The 21,989-nt window shown below is 34.6% G+C and overlaps 1 protein-coding gene across 3 annotated transcripts in view; it reads left to right on the top strand.

The window, feature by feature from the left end:
• The window catches only part of LOC145678611 (uncharacterized), a 150,217-nt gene that overhangs the window by 69,298 nt on the left and 58,930 nt on the right, over window positions 1–21,989 (top strand). Inside the window, exon 6 of one of the 3 annotated variants that reach the window (XM_081748964.1) lies at window positions 8,901–9,781. The exons of the other annotated variants lie outside the window; for them this stretch is intronic. The gene's annotated coding sequence lies outside the window, so the exon portion shown is untranslated. Of the gene's footprint in view, window positions 1–8,900; window positions 9,782–21,989 lie in introns of those variants that run through there. 3 annotated transcript variants of the gene reach the window in all.

The raw sequence follows: 21,989 nt of genomic DNA, 5'->3' as shown, positions 1-21,989 counted from the left end.
GCCTTTAATAGGCTCCCCGAATAATGCTTTTCTTCGAATGACATTCTTTGTTTCTGAACAGTTTCTTGGTTCTTTTCAGAATTAATCGAGCCATAGGAGATATCGGATTCTTTTTGTAAATCTTCTTGTATTGACTGTTCTGCCGTTCATTTCCTGGTTGATTCCGTGCTAAGACAGCTACTGTAACTCTCGTGCTGTAGCTTTGACTTTTAGAGTAATTCGCCCTCTTTCCTCCAGTGAACTTTGTTACTGCAGACATAAAGTTTTCTGCAGCAGTATTGGTTTTGTTATGGAGTATGGTGTCACTTAACGCAAGCAGCCTGATAATTGCATCTTCTATTAGAGATAGCATTCCATTAGCATGTGTGGAATTTTATTTTCTTGGTATGATGATGTGCTTCAGGCCTCTAAGCATTTACTGTGATCACCAAACACATGGTAAGTTAGACTTTTAATGAATTCTTTGAAGAACTGTTTAATTTCTTTAGTTTTATCATCCTTTCCCAAATCCGATCCACATTCAGAGATGAAATGTCGAGCCTTAGATTGAGATGCGCTTTGCCTAGCTAATGCGCTTTGTACTATGGTTAAACACATATGTATTTAATATTGCCTGGGTCGGCACCACGCGTTCTGACGTGGAAAAGTGTTCTCAGAAGATTCCGGTAAGTGTCAGGATATTAAGTGTAACCACATCTGTAAAATAATCAAATCGCGCGGGACAATGAACACCGCGACTTAACTAATTTCTGTGGATGATGCCACCGTTAATTTCTTACATTAAAATATATATTCAAAGAAAACCAAATGCAATTACAATAGCTTTATTGATAGAGATGCCATCCAAATTTGACCTGTTTTATGTACGAGTTACTAGAAACTGTATTTACACATACAGTAGTTATTCATTCAACACATATCGGCAAGAAATCTTATTTGTCTCCATGTAATTTTATAATATCGGTTAACATAGCATTTCAGAGGTATCTTGTCATTTAGGAGAATGAATAGGTGCTTAGTACTTTCATCATTATCGTATTTATACATATTATGACAAGGTTAAAACTTCATTTTATAAAAATTATTCGCTCATTTAATATAACAATTACTATTCATATTTATTCAACATATATATATCATTTATACTTCATATTAATAATTTTTTTAAGTAACACAACCTTGCCCAAACTTCACATGTTAATTCAAATAAAACAAAATGTTTAGCACCAGTAAATAAAAGAATCTTCTGATAGTAAAGCGGATATGATGAAGGCAGCTATTTTAATATATTCAATATTTATTATATATACCAGGCCAACATGTACATACTTTAGAATCAACCATTACATGGAGAAAATATACAGATGCTCTATTCATTGTGAAAGGTGGTATTCGTACATAAACAGAAGCCGAAGAACACTAAAATTTTGAATTGGAGTTTTACATGTATATATTGATTACTATCTCCACATTTTAAATTTTGGGTGGCATACGGTAAAGACAAGGGCCTCAGCCCCTAGACCGAACTTTCTAATACGACATATTGATCGCAGTTAGGCCTATAATCACAATAATCAATTTATAACCATTAATATGATATACAGACAATCTACAGATTACGATCTTTAAACTAACTTCTGGATGTTCTTTTATATTAAATTTGCTTCAAAATTTGTTCTATTTATCACTTTTATAAATAATTCACATGGTTCAATTTGATATTCAAAACATTTACAAATCTATCTTTCTTTTTATATCGATTTAATTCTTAAATCTTTCTTCTTCTTTTTCGGACAATTAAATCTTTTATTAATTAATATTCTAAACAAGGTGTAATTTTGGTGCAGATAAAGAACAACATAACAAATTAAATAACTTAGGAAATTCTAAGAAATTCTAACTGGTAAATTAAACAAACTATTATGAAATGCATTACATAAACACAATAACTTATAAACTAATTCTGTGATTAAATAAACTAAGTCACAAGTAACAAATAAAACAGGACTGTTGATGCCAGTAGTGGGGCATAACAAGATGCTAGAACGTCTATTTTTGACTTCAACAATTTTTGGGGGTTTCAAACCGTCTTTACCAGGAAACGTCTTGGCGTTTTCAGCAATGGTGTGCAACTTTCTACGAAAGTTACGAATAACATTTTTTGCATATTCATCTTTTTTTATTTTTTAGTTTTCGCGTACGGATCACTTTCTCTTATTTTTGTCATAATTGAGGAATCCCCATCTCCAATTATTTTGTTGTGCTCTTTGTAGAGCTACATTGTGCTCTTTGTAGAGCTATTTTAATCCCTCAACTATTATATCGGCCTCCATTGCTGAAGAAGTCAGTTTGCATTGCATGTATGTTCCCGTGCAATTCTATTATTCTTTTTATCTGTTTCACAGATAACACTATATTTATTTCTAACATTTCCGAAGAGTATCGTATTTGTGTACTCCCCAGTTATAACGGCAACACCACTTTGAGCATCAAAACCATACCCATACGATCTTTTCGACCAACCTCTATCCACAATCACAGATATCCTGAATCAGCGTCTGAAGAACTGCAAAAAGTTCCTCTGTCTGAGCAAATCCGATATCGAGATTAAGTGCAGCCCAAACGGCGTCAAGATGTAAGGTAGAAGCTGCCGCGGTTGCCCTATCTGTTACTAAACAGTTCTTCGTGGTACAACTGAACTTTAGTTCACTGACCATACTATAGTGCGACACAAATGACGTTATGTCTGAACACCAATTTCTACGTGGCGCTAGGGTCAGTTATTCACTCTGAATACTCCCCACGTTCTCTCTGACAAGGCGGTGTTGCCATGTTCTCACTCTACCCTCCCTCTCCAACCTTCGCTCTTCCTTTTACCCAAACGCCAAAAATTGGAAGGGCGAAAGATTCTGTTCACTCAAGATCATTTGATATTATGTTTGTAGTGGATACAAAATTTAATTTCAGTTTGTTTTGTAAAACTGTTTGCAAATTACATATGTCTGTTAGTATTTAGGATCTGTATGAGTTTTTTGCACGTTAAGTATATATACCGGCACATTTAGGTATATATTCTGCTATTCTTTTATTATAATAATGAATTTAAATTCTCGTGCACTTTGATTCTTTAACACAATAATCACTGAAGATAAAATACTACGAAAGACTTACTAACGATACAATAAACTGGGCTTTCTCATCTCATTTTATATCACGACCCCTTTTATCACATCCTCTTGTCTGTAATCCCCATAATTAATTTCCGGTTTCCAATAAGTTTTTAATTATTGCTGCCAATCGCTTACAGTTGTAAGTTGTATTTTTTTTGCTTCTGGTGTTTCAATTTGCAGTTTCTCCTTCTTTTATTCCAAATGTTTTTTAACTAATCTTTATTTGTTTAATATTCTTTGCTGTATTTGGAAACAAAGTATAGAAATAAAAATATGTCTATCAAAATAAGAAGTTTAAAATATATTTTTTTTAAATACATATTTTTCTGCTACTAGGTCCTAATTACAAGTATCGTTTTCATTTCCCTTCGCGATCCCAAGTTGAGAAACCCCCCAAGGGACAAAATGGACAATTTATTGCGAAAAAAAGGATGAGTTTTTTTAGTTTAACGTCCCACACCTATGCCCTTTAGGCTAAAAGAAACAGATGATTGACTAAAATAAATATTTGACAAATTATTTTTTTGCTGTCCCACCGGAAATGGAACCAGGGGCTACGTGCACCAAAGCCATACGCGCTAACCACTAGACCATAGGCTAATTTATGATAAAAAGAAAAATGAATTATGTTTGCAAAATAACTTTCAAAAGGCATAGCCCTATTTGTTTAGTTTATGTAGTGGTGATAAAGAATCGATCTGAGGAAAGAATGGAGAAATGGTTACTTTAGGGCAGTCGGTAAGTTTTGTTTTCAAAAAAGTAGTAGTAGTAGTTACGTACGGAAAACAAATGTTATAATACTACTCCCCTACGAAAACAACAAATATTACGAAAACACTTCTAACTTTTCTAACCTCAATTTACACACTGGTCTGTCTGGATCAAAATTCAAGGGGGGAACTCCTGAGGAATTTTCTCTGTGGAAGCAAAGTTCTGGACTAAATTTTGAACACTGGAATTAGTAATACGGAAGAAATAATACATACATACATGAAATATCTTATCTTGCTCTAGGAAAAAATGTTTCAATGATTTTATCATTGGTTTTAGACATAATTCGGTCCTTATCATGTGGGACCAGTAACGTACACAGAATTTCATTAACGACGTCCAAACTTAAATAGTTTCAACTTTCAAAATACGCGCGTTTTTGTATGCCTAAGTACATATCTTGATATGGTATATATTTTTTCATATGATCTAGTTGAGGTGGGGGTTAAAACTGGAGAATCACCTTAAGCCACTGTATGCGACTGAGCAAGAATATTGAAAATGACTCGTATGATCGATCTGTGTTTCAAATCAGAGTTTTGTTACGAGGATGGACTATGAATAGTGCGATCCTTTGCCCTCCCGAATCATAAAAACTCACTTTATTGCTACAAAGATATCAAAATATGAACATGAAATCAAATCATGCCTTACCTTGGTTGATATTATTCCGTCGGTAAAGGGCTGATACCTGTCCTGATTCATCTTCTTCATCATCTTCTGTGGAACTCGCACTCACTTCGGAATCAGCACCAAGTTCAATTACAAAATTTTTGACGGCTTCTTCAACTAGTCCATCTCGTTCCCAGTATTCGTCTTCAAGTTTCCTCACGTGGCTGCATTGTTTTCTCCAGTCTTCTGGTGTAATGGACTTAAACACATCTCCCGTTATATCTTTAATATTGGCACCCGATTGTTCAACGTTTCTTTCCGCCACTCGTCTTTTCACCGAACTCCAAATTAATTCGATTGGTGACAAGTCACAGTGGTACGATGGCAATCGAAGAACAGTATGTCCGTGTTCTTTCAAGACATTGTCAATCACATATTCTGGTTCCCGGCGGTAACACTTCACTAAATTCAATAGTTCACTTTTTCGAAAATCACTTTCAAAGGTAATGTTATTTACCCTTAACCAATTTTGAATATCAGCTTTAAGAGCAGATGATGTTGGAGGTTTGTTTGTTTGCACTGAGTGGTATGACGCATTGTCAAAGCAGACTGTATTGTGAGGTGGTAAGCCTGGAATCAACTGCTCAGGAACCCATCTAAGAAAATTCTGTCCATTCATTTCGTCGTGGTAATCGCCGGATTTAGTTCTTGTTTTGAATATGCAGAGAGCACCCGGCACAAATCCGCTTTCCCCTCCAGCATGTATAACGACCCACCTTTGGCCAACACGTTCAGTGGTGTAAATGCCATCTACATCATCTGATTGCCAGCATTTCTTAAGTGTGTAGTTTGGATGAATGTATGTCTCATCCAAGTACACAACTGGCTTTCCGATTGCTCTATTAGCTCTCATTTGCCTAAGAAAGTATGCTCTTTTGGCAACTATGTCCTCCCTTTCTATAAGCAAGTGCCTGTTCTTTTTGCACTTAGCGAAGCGAAATCCTACCTCTTTGAGAAGTCTTCGTAGAGTTTCTTTGCTTCCAGTAAACCCAATAGCTTCTCGAACAACAGAAAGCAATGACCGTAAGGTCGGTACAGTTTTACGGAAAACATAAAACTCGTGCACTTTTCTCCTTATGATGCATTTGTCCATATCATGTAATTGGATTTTTTCAGGCTTACCTCTGCTTGATTTTCCCATAGGAGTTATCGGATTCTTTTTGTAAATCTTCTTGTATTGACTGTTCTGCCGTTCATTTCCTGGTTGATTCCGTGATAAGACAGCTGCTGCAACTCTCGTGCTGTAGCTTTGACTTCTAGAGTAATTCACCCTCTTTCCTCCGGTGAACTTTGTTACTGCAAACATAAAGTTTTCTGCAGCAGTATTGGTCTTGTTATGGAGTATGGTGTCACTTAACGCAAGCAGCCTGATAATTGCATCTTCTATTAGAGGTAGCATTCCATTAGCATATGTGGAATTTTATTTTCTTGGTATGATGATGTGCTTCAGGCCTCTAAGCATTTACTGTGATCACCAAACACATGGTAAGTTAGACTTTTAATGAATTCTTTGAAGAACTGTTTAATTTCTTTAGTTTTATCATCCTTTCCCAAATCCGATCCGCATTCAGAGATGAAATGTTGAGCCTTAGATGCTAGAACGTCTATTTTTGAGTTCAACAGTTTTCGGGCTTTCAAACCGTCTTTACCAGGAAACGTCTTGGCGTTTTCAGCAATGGTGTGCAACTTTCTACGAAAGTTACGAATAACATTTTTTGCATATTCAACTTTTTTTATTTTGTAGTTTTCGCGTACGGATCACTTTCTCTTATTTTTGTCATAACTGAGGAATTCCCATCTCCAATTATTTTGTTGTGCTCTTTGTAGAGCTACATTGTGCTCTTTGTAGAGCTGTTTTAATCCCTCAACTATTATATCGGCCTCCATTGCTGAAGAAGTCAGTTTGCATTGCATGTATGTCCCCGTGCAATTCTATTATTCTTTTTATCTGTTTCACAGATAACACTATATTTATTTCTAACATTTCCGAAGAGTATTTTATTTGTGTGTTCCCTAGTTATAACAGCAACACCACTTTGAGCATCAAAATCATACCCATACGATCTTTTCGACCAACCTCTATCCACAATCACAGATATCTTTGTTGCTCCTGAATCAGCGTCTGAAGAACTGCAAAAAGTTCCTCTGTCTGAGCAAATCCCATATCGAGATTAAGTGCAGCCCAAACGGCGTCAAGATGTAAGGTAGAAGCTGCCGCGGTTGCCCTATCTGTTACTAAACAGTTCTTCGTTTTACAACTAAACTTTAGTTCATTGCCCATACTACACCCATTCGTCCCAGTATGTACGAGATGGCCTCCAAATTCGCACTCCTGAGTATGACGTTCTATCTTCCTTATGGCTTCGACAAATGATAAGTCAACTATCTTTCTGTTGCTTGCAATGGGAATTTCACGACTTGTCTCGTTATTCACTACAGGCAATTAAGGTAGTTCATTTTCTTTTGTTGTACAATTTTCTCTAATGGTTGGAACTAATTTCTTAGAAAGTTCAGAAGCATCATTACTGTTCGTATAGTTGAAACAATTGTAGAGGAATTTACAAGTACAAGGTAACTTGGGGGAATAACGCCACCTTAAGGTTGTTAGATTTTTTACACTATTGTGTAAACATTTAAACCAGTGGAAAAGGCATGCACCGTTCGAGAAAAGAATATCGTCTCACTCTTTACAATAATAAACTGTGAGGAAGCCATTTTGTGCATTGAGACATTTTGACGTTATTGTACATAATGTGTGGGTAATAGCATCAGCGGTACCAAGGTAATACCGGCATCAGCGGTACGCCATGGAATTAATTTGTTACAACCTAAAGTACATGATATTAATTACTTAGCAAACACATAAACATTATTTACGCTAAGATTAATTGTAATAGATACTCAACTTGAAGAGAAATATTAAATAGAAAAAAGAAGAAAACTGACTTGTATTTCCATATAATGATTTATTAAGTGATACCTGGTTCTTTATTGCTTATAACACTTCAGACTTTTAATAATAACTGTAGTTCAAACTTGAATGCTAAATAAATGAGATGTGAATGAACTCGAGAAAACATAATAAACAATAAACTAAATAAAGATAATAAAAGAAAACATAAACTTTTAAAAAGGCCAAAGTTGAATGAATTCATTCAAATTTTTCTAACAAGGAGGGACTGCCAACCGTGAGAGCTGGATTGAAGTTCAAACTTTGCGAAATAAATATTTCGACGTCACTGAGAACAGTGATGATAGTCGTTCGATGCACTTCTACTTTGTTATGGGCGATTATCATCACTGTTCTCAATGACGTCGAAATACCTATTTCGCAAAGTTTGAACTAAATCCAGCTGGAATCCTTTCCTTGTAATGTAACTTACAAGAATATTGGAAGTTGCGAATAATGTAATGTAAATGTTACTCGTGAGATACTAATGTAACTTATACACGTAAAAGTCACAAAGGTAAGCAAGTTATAACTTCATGCTTCCAAACTAGCATACACTTTGGACACACAAATTTTTCTTTGTCATATCTGGTTAAGCCTATATATTCTTCACGTACATATGTTGCACAAATAACACACATTCCCATGTTTATTGTTCGATCTTCATCGCAAATTGGACAATACCAAGATTCTTCTTCCTGTCGTTTCTGCTTCTTTGTCGCAGTTGATTTCTTCCTTACTGCTTACTTCGATAAGTTTTTCTTGGAAGTTGATGGGATATCATCCAAACTTTTTGAAGTCTGTATATCGCAGATGATAAAGGCACGTTCTTTGAGTTCTAGATCTGTATATATCCAGTAGTTTTAAATATTTAAGATTTGATGTGATTCTTCTCCTCTTCGATTTGTTCTTGGGAAAGACGTGAAAGTTTTATTTGAATTTTATGGATATCTGATAATGACATATCTTTTAAAATGGAGCCAGTTTGGCTTCTTTGCGATAAAACTGTAGTAGGTTTGACATTTTCGTCCAAGTCCATACTTGAATTTGAAAAAAATGAATTATTATGAGTTTGTTTATTAGTACAGACTTTAATCCAAAATGGAGTGAGATCACTGCCATAAAAGTCATATAACTGGAATTTGTCTGTAAGATTTATGATAAAGATATAGTCTATGTGACTGTCATAGTTATTTGTAATGAGAGATGGCGAGTTGTCATATTTTGTCCGGCTTTTGATAAGCAATCGATGTTAAAATCGCCACTAATTATTTTATGGGGAAATAGTTCGGTGTTTTCATGTATATCTTTTAATATATTTTTAATTTCTTCAACAGGCATTCCAGAAGAAAGATATATGGCACAATAGCTATATTATCACTTTGGCAGCAAGCAACTTCATAATTCCATTTTGGTATTAAATTATATTTAGAAGTTGTAATTGTTGAAGCTATTGAAATGTCTTTTACATAAATGGCAGCTCCTCCCGAAGAAATGCTTGAATCTCTACAAATTGAATGGCACGGAGATGATAGTCTTCAATATTTGATAGTCATTGCCGTTTTGTTTGAGTTTCAACCAAGACCAAGGCATCAAAGGCTATGATATTTGATCTGATTCTAAATCATCGTAGTTCTTTTGAAGGGATTGTACATTCAAATATGTTATACAGTATTTGGTAGCGTTTGGAGATGATAGAGGTAGCGAATTTATAATTAATGTAGCTTCTGTTTGCAATCGCTTTATTTCGTTGAAAATTTCTTTTTCTCAGTTTTCTTTATTGTAGATTTTGTATTAAAAAAATCCGCCTTTTAAGTATAAGCCTTTTATTGATGTCACACGGGAGCAAGCGGTGTATATTAACTTTCTTGACAAAATTTTGTTAATTTGACAATGACTTTTTCAAAAGTAGATCCTTGACTTTTATGAATTGTCATTGCCTCACTGCACACACGTGGAAATTGTGTTCTAGTAACTGTTGCTTTAATGTATCTGCTTATTTGAAATGTTTCCTTTAATGGGATTATTGGAGTCAAATCTGATGCAATGTTATTTTGTTCCATAATTTGTTTATATTCCTTTTGCAATTCTAATCCACAGTTTTTCGGGAATTCCATTCATATTCATTTAATTTTTTGGAAATTGATTTCGAATTCAATGTATTTCAATAAACCAACTGATCCGTTCAATAAACCATGAGCAACATCAATATTACATGTTATCATGTGTTTTAATACTAATTTAACTCAGTTTCATGAGGCAAATCATTGGTCTCTCTATATGTCATTGATTGTAGTTAGTTTGTGTATTTATTTCTTCGTTATTTTGTCAATTGCCAGATGTTTAAATATTTTGCCAGGCTTTTCATTTATAGATTTATGATTAAATGTTCTAATATCAAGATTCATATAAAAAAGACAGACACCTTCAATTTTATTTAGATCTTTAATTTGATAACAGCTTTTAGACATTTATATATTGTCAGTAAGTTAGCAATCGATAAACGATTTAGACAATCAACAAATTTTGGGTCATCCTTTTGTCACATAACTTCAGTTAATTTGTAAGATGAAAACCATCTCCATAAGTATGGGCCAATTAAATGACTGAATGGATTGTTTTCGTGTAGTAAAAATGCTCAGCCACTAGCTAGAGGTTTTGCTTGATGTAGACCACCAATTAATATCACAGATATTCCTCCAAATGGCAAATTATTTTCAAATATTGGTTGTAGCCTTTCATTAATCCAATGGAATATTTTGTTGCTGCAGAGGCTTATTTCATCGATTATTAATAACTTTCAATCCTGTAGTTGAACTCTTGTAATTTTGGCACATTGTCGGCTAATTTAATTTTTAATTTCCCTCCACGAAGTAGTTGGTGTGGCAGATTAAGAGCCGAATGCAAAATAATTCGATCCACATTCCAGGCAGCTTTTTCAGTGAAGGTAGTTATTAAAACAGTTATAAGTTTCTTGCCTAGAACCGTGTTGTGAGTTCAGAAAGCGTAATATTGATTGATAAATGCATTTTTGGACATGAGTTTTGCCTGCATCAGCCAATCTCATAAAAATTATATTAAATGGTTAAATGGTATATAATAATATTATTTTAAATTCTTTGATTTAAAACAATATAATATATCCATTGTTATGTTACGTTGTTGGATATTGAGGGATCTCATTAAATTTCTGTATTTACTATCACTTATAAGCTTTGGTACTCAAATATTTTCTGAGTAGGGTTTGTTTCAAATTTGCTTTCATTAATTTCTTCAAATATATTTGCGAGTGGTCGTCTATTAACCAATATTTGAAATTCTGGTTCAATAATTTCATTACCACTTAGATTGTCAAGATCTTCACCATCTTGCATATTATCTTCTGTTACAACGAAAGTATAATCCAAAGACTACGGATCATTTTTTTTTCATATTTTCAAATATATATATATATATATATATATATATATATATATATATATATATATATTCCAAAAATTCCTTTACAAAAATTTGGATTCATGTTTTCATTTCTTCAAGGATAAAAGAGCATTACCATTGATCGATAATAATTTTGTGGATCAATGTCGGGGTTATATATTGCCAACCCAGCCACTCTGTGCCTAGTTTGGGGATGCAATTTAGAGTGCAACTGAGTGCCTTCCACTCACCATCTAGAATGAGTGGGACCGATCTAATATTCATATGCGAGAGGTTTACCAAATGGGGATAAAAACAAATAAGAAAACATTAACTTCATTAAATTGATAAAAATTATATTTCTCATAAGTAAGTTTTAACTGCAAGTATTCGTGATGCGTTAATAACGGATAATTGGAAAATTTGCCAGACGAGTATTGCTATGATCGAGTATTGAGCCTTTGAGCCCTGAGTAGGTGTAACACATACCTGATGGTTCTGGTGTTGCACCAAAGATGACCTGGTGTCGGACGTAGTTCCTCTACGATGATGCTCCTAATTACTGGACGGTGCGGACGAGCATTGAGGCATGGAATTCTCCCAAATGCTTCTGTGGACTAGACGTTCTACGTGGATCGAATAATGTAGTTTATGATGACTTTCCTTTGACTGTCCTCTGACTGTCCGGCGATCGTTAACTAAATTCTCTAAGACTTGATCATGGAGATCACTACGGACTAATTCTCGTTGTTTTAAAAACTATTTCAAAGCTTCTCGAAGACTGATCTCTCAAACTGATCCTTCTAACTGATCCTTCGAACTGATGTTGAACCTCTCTCGTCCTCCAGTTTTGTTGAACCTGGTCCAACTTCTGTCGTCTGCTTGTCGGCACGTGCGACCCCTTTTCACATGGAAAACAAATTCCTTCCATGTGTCAAGACTCAAAAACTGCAATTCTCGACACACTCTGATTTCTCGATTCTAAGCAATTTCCGCATATCCGTAATTTTGTGAAATGTGTGAAAGCTTACAGTTTCTCTTTTTACAATGCACAGAATCTGGCCAATGCACGAATTGACGCATTGTCTGCATTACCTTCCTGCATTGCCAGACTCTCAACGGAGACATTTTATTAACATTCTATTTACAACATTATGCTGACTCTTAAATAATAACATTCTGCAGCTTGCATTATATCTCATTCATAACATTCAATCACCTTAACCTTAATATACAATCCTTGTAACATAAACATTAATTAAAATAAAATTGAAAATATACATAATTATTAACTCGAAAAACGAGTCCTGCCACAATATATATATTGTATAACTTTCATATGTTTTCGTAAAGATATATAACCCGTGTTATTCAATAATGTAATAATTTTTGGATTTTCCGGCCCAATATCCATGTCTTGATCTACATTGTCGTTTTCGGATTTATTTGGAGAACGATTTTCATTTCCCAATTGTTTGGCTGTAAGCTTTTTATAAGTAGATAAAGCAGAAAACTCGGCAAAACATAAATTATTGCCAATCATTGGTAAATAAGGCCGGTTTGTATATTGGTCAAAAAGAGTTCGTAATGTTATATCTGTGGAGTTTTCTGGCAATTGCAATTCATTTTTAGACTTCAATATTTGTTTGGAATCTTTCTTCCGGAGGGCCATTGTTTACAAAAATTGTTCCTCCTGACATCCTTAACAAATCTATACTCAAGACTTGATAAAGATCGGAGCAGATGAGATGCTCCAACTTTTTCTTCTTATGTACCAAGAAGTGGACATCAACTAAATTCTTTCTCCTTCACTTCACTTCTGAAAAGGGTAGCTCTTGGGTCGCCATCTTAATAGAAACTGTACTTGTATAATGCATCTGATTTGCTTTCAAAGAAGAGGAGCTAAAGGGAAGCAGATGACCATCGACGGGCGCTTATTGTCTAAAACTTCATATTTATATTCTATGGAATTCAGCTAAAGAGATCTTCAATTAATAACGATGTTCAATAATATCTCGTCAGTAATAACTTTAATATCCACAAATATACAGTAGGGTTATGGATATAAAGTTTACTTTGCATTAACGATAGATATCTATATGTAGTACAGCATATATGACATCAATAGCACGATAGTTTCCTAACCATTTCTCTGAAATTCCGCATAAGGTTCTGCATAACATCACAACGTAGAAAATGACAAGAGTAATTACATGAGTCGATCAACTGGAGAAATACTTTAATATACATTAATCCTCTTAATTCCTAATTCTTCCTTTCATATGATCCAATATTTGGCAAATCCTTACTTTAGGCAAGGCAGTGACAGTAACCGATTCATCTGAACGGGTTCCTGCAGTTACAGTTACAGTTCCGAAAAAGGAATCAATTCATCAGAACGGTTCATTCCCGTTGTGCCTACTTCCCGTTCTGCCTACAGACCCTCCAGCACTTTAAAGAAAATATTTTTAATTATCTTATCTCTAGGCAGAACGGTAATTCCCGTTGTGCCTACTTCCCGTTGTGCCTACTCTTTCGAGACGGGGAATTATGTGCAGGGAGGAATTTTTGTAGGGAATATTTCTTTAGTATTTCTAAAAGCTTCTGTAAAAACAACCACCACCTCTACAAGTTTCATCATACATGGAAAATTGGTTGACTCAGTTGCAAGAATGTTAGACATTGTATGTGAAACAAACATTAAAAAAAAAAAAAAAAAAAAAAAAAAATCTAATATCAAGCAATTTCAGAACAAAATTTTATTTGGGTTTCCAGTAGTTTACCTCCAGCATGCTAAGACTTGCAGTACTAAAAAATGCCACAGTTCACATCCCCAAGACATGTCTGGCCAACTATTAAACAAACAACGCAAGAGGATGCATAAGGCGGCCTTTAAAAAGAGTGTTTGTCTCCATCATATCTCTTTCCTCGAATTGATTGATTCAGTTGCCAGTAACCCGTTTGACATTGTATCTGAAACGAACACGAAACAGACTTACTTCGGGCTAATATCAATTCATTTCACAACCGAATTTTAATCGGTTTTCCAGTAGTTTATCTCCAGCATACTAAGGAAGTGCCACAATTCACATCCTCAAGACATGTTCGGCCATACATTAAACAAACAATGCAAGAGGATGCATAAGGCAGCCCTTTTGAAAAAAAAGAGCCTTTGTCTTTTACATCACTGCTCCTTCTTTGGCATTACCTTAACAGGTAATTTGTCTTCTAACACGATTCTATACTACATGCAATGTTACATATACTTATATTGTCAATGTAAATACTACATATCGTCAATGTTAATACCATATATCGTTAATATAGCCAATATATTTAAAACATCTCACCATCACTGTTCTAAATGCAAACAGTATGCAACTGCATCTGTGTAAGCCACCAAGTCTATTACATGTGATTCCAGACGTGCCTTCAATGATTTTATTTTTTGTTCAATTCGCTTATATTTCAGCTTTGGTTCCTTCGGCTTTTTTCCTACCTCCAACATCAGCATACAAGCTTCATTCTCACTCTGTTCTTGCTGCAACAGCTGTACAAATGTAAAAATATTTGGATGTTCTCTTGTAAGTTTTCTGTTTAATTTAGAGTGCCAGCCCTCTACAACATTATTTGTTCTTCCCTCAACATTATCATATTGGTTCCATATATCTCTGGAAAAGAGAGAAACATTAATTACATAAAACAAATCAAAGCTTGACAATAGACATTCAACAACGATTGGAAGTTGCATGTTAACGTCTGTCGTAGATAACGTTAAGGATAACGTCTGTTGTTTGTTGTTAGTAACACGGTAAATTTATAAGTATTCAGTTTTGTAATCATTACACTAGTATAGAGTTAATTTCAGATCTCTGGTATGAGCAGATTAAAATTTCGTATTGGCATGCAGATCTCAGAAATGATTTTTTATGGAATGAGAATAATAATTACGCTTACCACACTCCATTAAAGACACTATGCACCATTTCATATCCAGACACTTCTGAGCTCACAATTGTAGAACACATAAGCAATACAACAATGACAAACGAAACTAATGGAAAAACATAAAGGACTAAAATGACCGAATGAGTAGGCCTATATATGAAATACTAATCACTGCTAACGTAGATTTCGTTTCCCAAACGAAAACCACATATATTTGAAAAAAAAAAAAAAAAATCAAACGAAAAACAGATAGTGAAATAGCGTAGAAAATAAGGTAACTACTATATCGTACTTACTTTGTGAAAATGGCGTCTGCATCGTCCAGCCATGTTTCGACTAAATAGTCATGAAACTTCTCTGCGTTTTGTACTTCCGGGGCATTTTCCTGGAGATGCAGGAACATGTCACCCACTTGCTCCACTGGCACAAGTGGTAGTGCAGCAGCACGTCTTATCCACTTCCTGACCTCTTTGTCTTCTTCATAAAAAGTGGACAACCCCAATGACTGAACTTTCCTCCATAAACATTGGGTGTAATGGAAGAAACACCCACGAATGGCTGCATCCGGAAAAACACCAGTAACGGCATTGATTACCGCTCTTTCAAAGTCTATAATCACTGTAGTAGGATTAAAGGAAAGACCATTTGCAGAAGCCGCATCTTTAATGAGAAGCAGCATCCTACGATAGTCTTCCTCTTTCTTAGAAGGCAATAAACAAAATAGAAACGGAAAAGTCTGCCCCAAATATGTCCCATGTATGGTGTACAGCTGCTGATATATACGGGGAGCTGCTTTAAAAGTACCATCCATCCAAACTGTCTTTGTGGTTGAAAGCTTCCGTAAATTTCCGGTTGTCCCAAAGACCTGCAGAATATAATATTAATATTTAGCTCCCCTAATATATTGATAATTATTAGTGTATTAGCTAATTAACATATTAACAAACTTATTAAATTCAAACAAAATATATATTTAATATTGAATTTTCAGACATGCTGCAAGCTTGAAGTGTGATGACCAGCATACTTAATTCTAGCTAAAAATTTAAGGATGCATACTTGAATGTTAAAGTTATCTAAAGCTCGTGCCCAGAATATAATACAATTGAAATCCCTTATTTGAATCAGTTAATTGTATTAGTACACCTCTGGCTCCAAAACTAAACTTTGAGGATCCTATTAAGTAAATTCAAACTAGATGATATTAATTAATGTCTGTAAACTTAACACTGCTAACATTAAGTACTTTACGAAAGTTATTGTAATTAAAATTGAATAATAATAAATTCAGTTACCAATAATTGATCAGAATCAACACCATCATCAATTAAGAGAAATTCCTCTCCTGTTAATGTCTGTCTCCACCTGCCCTCTAACCTAATACAATTTCTTGTTGTGGGAAGTTCAGGCCTTTCTGCGCTTCTACAGTTATACAGGGTATGTTTAATTCCCTCAAATGTTGGCAAAGCGGCTGCAACCTCTTCCTGTATCCCTTCCTTTGCAATCACTTCTCTGAAGATAGAAACAAATGAAATAAATAAAAAAAATACATGAATAGTTTCGTTAAAATTTACCTGCAAAATACATTCATCTGACTAGTGCAATAAGCTTGAAGTCAAAACTTGTAAACTGAGATTATTTGTACTGCTAACTTGAACTTGTATCACACGACTAGCGAGATACTAGGCCACTACCTTCAAGAAACTGACTTCAGTTTACCCAGATCAACTATTTGGTGTCTCTTAACGTAATGTTAAAAAACGAAAGAAAAAAGTAGTTAATTTTTAACTAGAAGATAGAACTAACCAATAAAATAACTACTCATTTAAAAAGAAAATTTAGTCTTACCTGTAAACTTTTGGAACTGCATCTACAGGATTCTCGGACACTTTACACTTCATCCTGTCTATTAAGCATCTTGCTTCAATTTTGCTCCTTTCTGTTTCATGAGAGTGTACTCCACTCTTTGATAAAACATCGTCACCCAAAACAACAACTGTCGCTTTGCACCCACGTGTACATTTCCAATATGTCTTTTCTTTACTACGTCTATTAATCCGGTATAAGAACCCTTCGTACGCGAGCACTTTCCCCCCGTATTTCGAACTGACAAATTCTGCCATTCTGTGCTGCTTACTATTCCTATTGATACTTATAAAGTGACAGATTAAAAATTTGAATTGAATTTTATACAGATTACTGTCTCGATCTCAGAACTTTCACTTTTCGAAGCCGTCAGGTGTTCTGAACGCTGATTGGCTACCGGTGAACACAGTAGCCAATCACCTTCAAGAGTACCAAACTGAAACAAAATCTTATAAATCCCTTTCCCTCCCCGATTATCTGACCTTTTGATTTGAGTTGAAACTCTACAAAAACATTCAATTATGATATTTGTATTTTGTATTCCTGCTATTTACATTGACAATATAAATATGAAAATAGAAGTATGTATGATATTATGGCATATAGTATAGAATCACGTATAGAAGACAAATCAGCTGATAAGGTGATGCCGAAAAAGTAATTTTAATGTAGGAGACTAAGACCCAACTTAGAATGTTGGAGATGAACTACTGGAAAACTGAATAAAATTTTGTTGTGAAATGACTTGATATTAGACCGAAATAAGTTTATTTTCTTGTAACTGAATCAATTAATTTTCCATTTCTCTGTAAGTATTAAAAAAACACATCTCTACTAAAGTAGACGTGAATAACGCTGCTAATAACAAAACTATACCTAGTCATTTTTTCTGAGAAGAGCAAGTAAGATAACATTTAAAATATATGATGAAATTTAAAGGAATAGTTATTCTTCTTACAGAATCTATTAGAATTACTAAAGAAAAAATCCCTAGAAAAGATCCCTCCCTGCACAGAATTCCCCGTCTCGAAAGAGTAGGCAGAACGGGAATTACCGTTCTGCCTACAGATAAGATCATTAAAAATATTTTCTACAAAGTGCTGGAGTTCCTGTAGGCATAACGGGAAGTAGGCACAACGGGAAGACACCATCAGAACAGTGACCAAATCACACCCCGTTGTTTAGGTGGTGGTGTCCATTGGTCACTGTTCTCATGAATTTATTCCTTTTTCAGAACTGTAACTGTAACTGCGGAAACCGGTTCAGATGAATCGGTTACTGTCACTGCCTTGGCTGGTAAGAAAAGAAAGAACCTACCTATTAACCTACATGAGAGACCAATATTCCAGAACCTTCCCGAACAAACAGCATTGCGAATTAAAAATACCAGAAAGGAATCGTAATATTATGATAAAAAGGCCTTGTGTTTAAAGGAATCTAAACTGCACTAACCTAAATAAAAACGCATGGCATTTCTACAAAATAAAAAATAAATAAATAAAAATAAAACTCACCTCTAATGATACAATATACCAGCATGACGTAAAAAAAAGGAAGTAACGTTCACCAAGAGAAATATCTGCACCAAATTTCCGCTCCCACAAATACTAAGAAAAATGCAAAATCAAATTCTCAGACCTATGAGTAAACCAAATTCCGTTTCAAATGGGACCATCAATTTTCAACATTTTGAGTATGTGCACCAGTGGAAGGGTCAACAAAATTCAAAGAATGATTAACAGTTAAATGGTGCCATTTTTCTTTCTCCAATGCACTATAACCTTTCCAGCAATCAGTTAACACGATAGACTGTGGAAGCACATGCGAAACAATAATATTAAACAAACTTTCGGCGGAGCGCGAATTACCAACACATTCACTCATAAAAATGTCTCCAGTTTCCCTGCATATAACACCAACAATCCAAGTCTGTTTACGTCGCACACGTTCAACATTAAATTTACGCCTATCAAATAAGGATTCATCAATTTCAACATGAAGATTCAGTCCACCAATCAACACACTAGATTCTTTCACCAGAATTTCTAAAGAAACTTCACGACAAAACGATAACCAATCGCACACACTAGTACTACTTAAAGTTCGAAAAAACGAACATTCATTAATCAAAAATTCACAATTGGTCACACCACAAACAAAGAAATATGACAATAACAGTACTTGACCAATACTTAAATTAACGTTACCTAAAAAGGTACCCTTACGAATAGAAATAAACTTCATGTACTGCAAGCACCTTCTATTATAAGCAAACCACATACACAATCAAACGACTACTCTCACGAAACCTTGGATATAAAGTCAAAAGCCGCGAACAATTTTGGATCAAGAAGTCAAGCAAACCACACAGAGCTGAAAAACGATAACAATTCACATTGGAATTAATCACATACTTATTCAAAAATGATGAATTAACATGACATGCATTGAATTCAATAAAAGGTTCAGTAACAGCAACTCGTAATTGATCAACAGTCGCCATACAACTTGCCATATTCAATACACAACTACAGCAGTTATCAAGCAACACATTTACACGTTTACATTTACAAACGAACAATAGTTAACATAAAAACATGATAATATCTAATGAGAAAATAAAGAACTACATCCATGTCAATCAGAAACAGAAACGAAATCTACTAAGAAAAAAAAACTAGATCAATCTCAATTAGCAACAGAAAGGAACCAGTGACACCTGTGAATAATACTAACAGTAACAGGATATCACTGCCTTGCCCAAAGTAAAGAGTTATCCAATATTTTATTACAATAATACTTATTTACACCGTTGATTTATTGATATTGATTAAAATTTCATCTTACTTCATCTTTTCAATTTACTTCATAATGTTTATTTGGCAAACTTACTTATTGTCCTGCCTTTCTTTCTTCAATTCATCACATTGCAGTAGTAGTTGAATTAAAGTAGATAAAATTATTAAACTACATTAAGATTTGTACTATGATAACTGTTTGACTAACATTTTACTCACAAGGTATTATCAGCTTCTACTGTACAAAATCTAGATTATTTTAGGAACTGCTGCATAATATATCTATAAGCTACTTTCAGATATATTCCTTTGACTATATAAGCTACTTTCAGATGTAATTTCAATTATTCATGGCAATAAGAAAGTAAAGAATGATTCGTAGGACAGAAATACTTTAACGTTTCATAATGTACAAGAACTCATTACAAAACCAGGAACACTAAGGAGAAATGTATATTCAGTATTCAATACAACTTTCTTTTCTTCTACTCCCAATTTTCTTTCCTACGCCGTGACATTTCAAGGAAGTGTTATGGCTTACTTCTTTCATAGGTTCTACCATATATATTATTTTAATATAACAATTTTGCAAAGTAGTAAAGAAAAAAAAACTAATAAATTAATATTACGAGCAAAAGAGAAATCGAAATTTAACGGTACTTTTGGGCCGTTACAAAGCTTAAAGGATTTTCCCTAACCACTACTCCTTTTCATCCTCATAATCTTCGGTTAGTCCTCGAAAGCATATAAGCTGTCACTGCTCTCAGTTTTGCCGTACCTCTTTTCCAATTATATAGTTATATCTAGCAGAAATAAGGAAAATACTTTCCTTCCTATTTTCACGCAGCTCTAAAATAACGAATTACGTAAGCAAATAAGTTAATACGCTATACGCAGAGACTAGAGCAATGAACATGAGCTTACATCTGACCGCCATAAATAACCGTTTTTTTTTTATTTATTTCTTTTGTCAAGATCTGCCAGACGTTTTTAAATTCACCTCTAATTATGTGGAGATTGTTTTCATCTCTTGGCAATAATGGTAATGCTTCGTTTGGTTCGATGGGTACATTAACTACATTACCCTTCATTTGAAATTGTCCACTTCTAGACAGTGATTTGCAGCGCCGTAACTTAGATTTTTTCTAGGGGCAAGCATTAATATTTGCCGCCCCCCCTAGAAAATGTTTTTCTAATTCTAAAGCAATGAACAGATCATGCAAAAATTAAAAGAATCATACATGTTTCCTTACATTTAATATAAGTAATTTAATTTAATTTATTTTGGAAAAACAACAGGCAAATACCTAATTACAGTTTTCCATCATTGTATGGTAGTACACTTTAAAATACGTATATAATATAATAATATGATCTCAAGTGTATCGTAATACACTTTAAAATACATATATAATAAAATATGAGAGCAATTCCTTCCTTTTTAGCGTCCTACCACGGATCTTTTCGTTTAGTCGAGGCTCTTCTTCCGCAAGGTTACCACCTAGACCCAGATGGCACATTCAAGAAGGCTCTACCAAATGGAAAAATTTAACAGATGAAGATCTTCCAGAAATTAACAAAATAGGTTCTCAGGCATCTTGGTACACACCAATTGCAACGCATTTTCATGAACTTCTCTTACAATCAGTTATTGCTCCAGAGGATAAAGCCAGGATTCGTGCTGCCTCATGCCTACATGCTGGGGCATGGTTGAATGCAATACCCTCCCGACCATTAGGTCTTCATATGACTAATGAGGCATTTCGAATCTCTGTCGCCGTAAGATTAGGTGCAGATATTTGTGAGCCACATCGTTGTCCAGCTTGCGGGGATCAAGTTAACCAACGTGGCCTGCATGGCTTTTCATGCATGAAGAGCATGGGTAGACACGCTAGACACTCCTCTGTGAATGATATCATTTTACGAGCCCTTACCACAGCTGGAATTCCTTCAATACGTGAACCTTCAGGATGTTGTCGTTCAGATGGTAAACGACCTGATGGCATGACATTAGTTCCTTGAAAGGCAAATCACTAGTATAGGACTTTACGTGTTCAGATACATTTGCTCATTCAAGTCTCCCTTTAGCTGTTATGAATGCTGGAGCTGTTGCTAGTCGTAGAGAATTAGAAAAGCAAAGGAAATATAACAACCTCCTTGATAAATTTATTTTTGCTCCAATTACCATCGAGACTAGTGGTGCTTTGGGATCTGCAAGCCTTGATTTTATTAGAGAAGTATTTCTATCGTTACTGGAGATATTCGTTCAACATTTTTCCTAATTCAACGCATATCTATTGCTATCCAACGTGGCAACGTGTCGTCGGTTCTTGGCATCTTACCACATGGAAAAGAACTAGATGAGGCATTTCTTCTCTAACACAAAGGACAACA

Source organism: Thermobia domestica, chromosome 2 (genome assembly GCF_964235325.1).
Source record: "Thermobia domestica chromosome 2, izTheDome1.hap1.1, whole genome shotgun sequence".
In the NCBI taxonomy this organism is placed as follows: Eukaryota; Metazoa; Arthropoda; class Insecta; order Zygentoma; family Lepismatidae; genus Thermobia; species Thermobia domestica.
The sequence above is the reverse complement of the archived record's forward strand: the minus strand, read 5'-3'. Positions and strand labels throughout refer to the sequence as shown.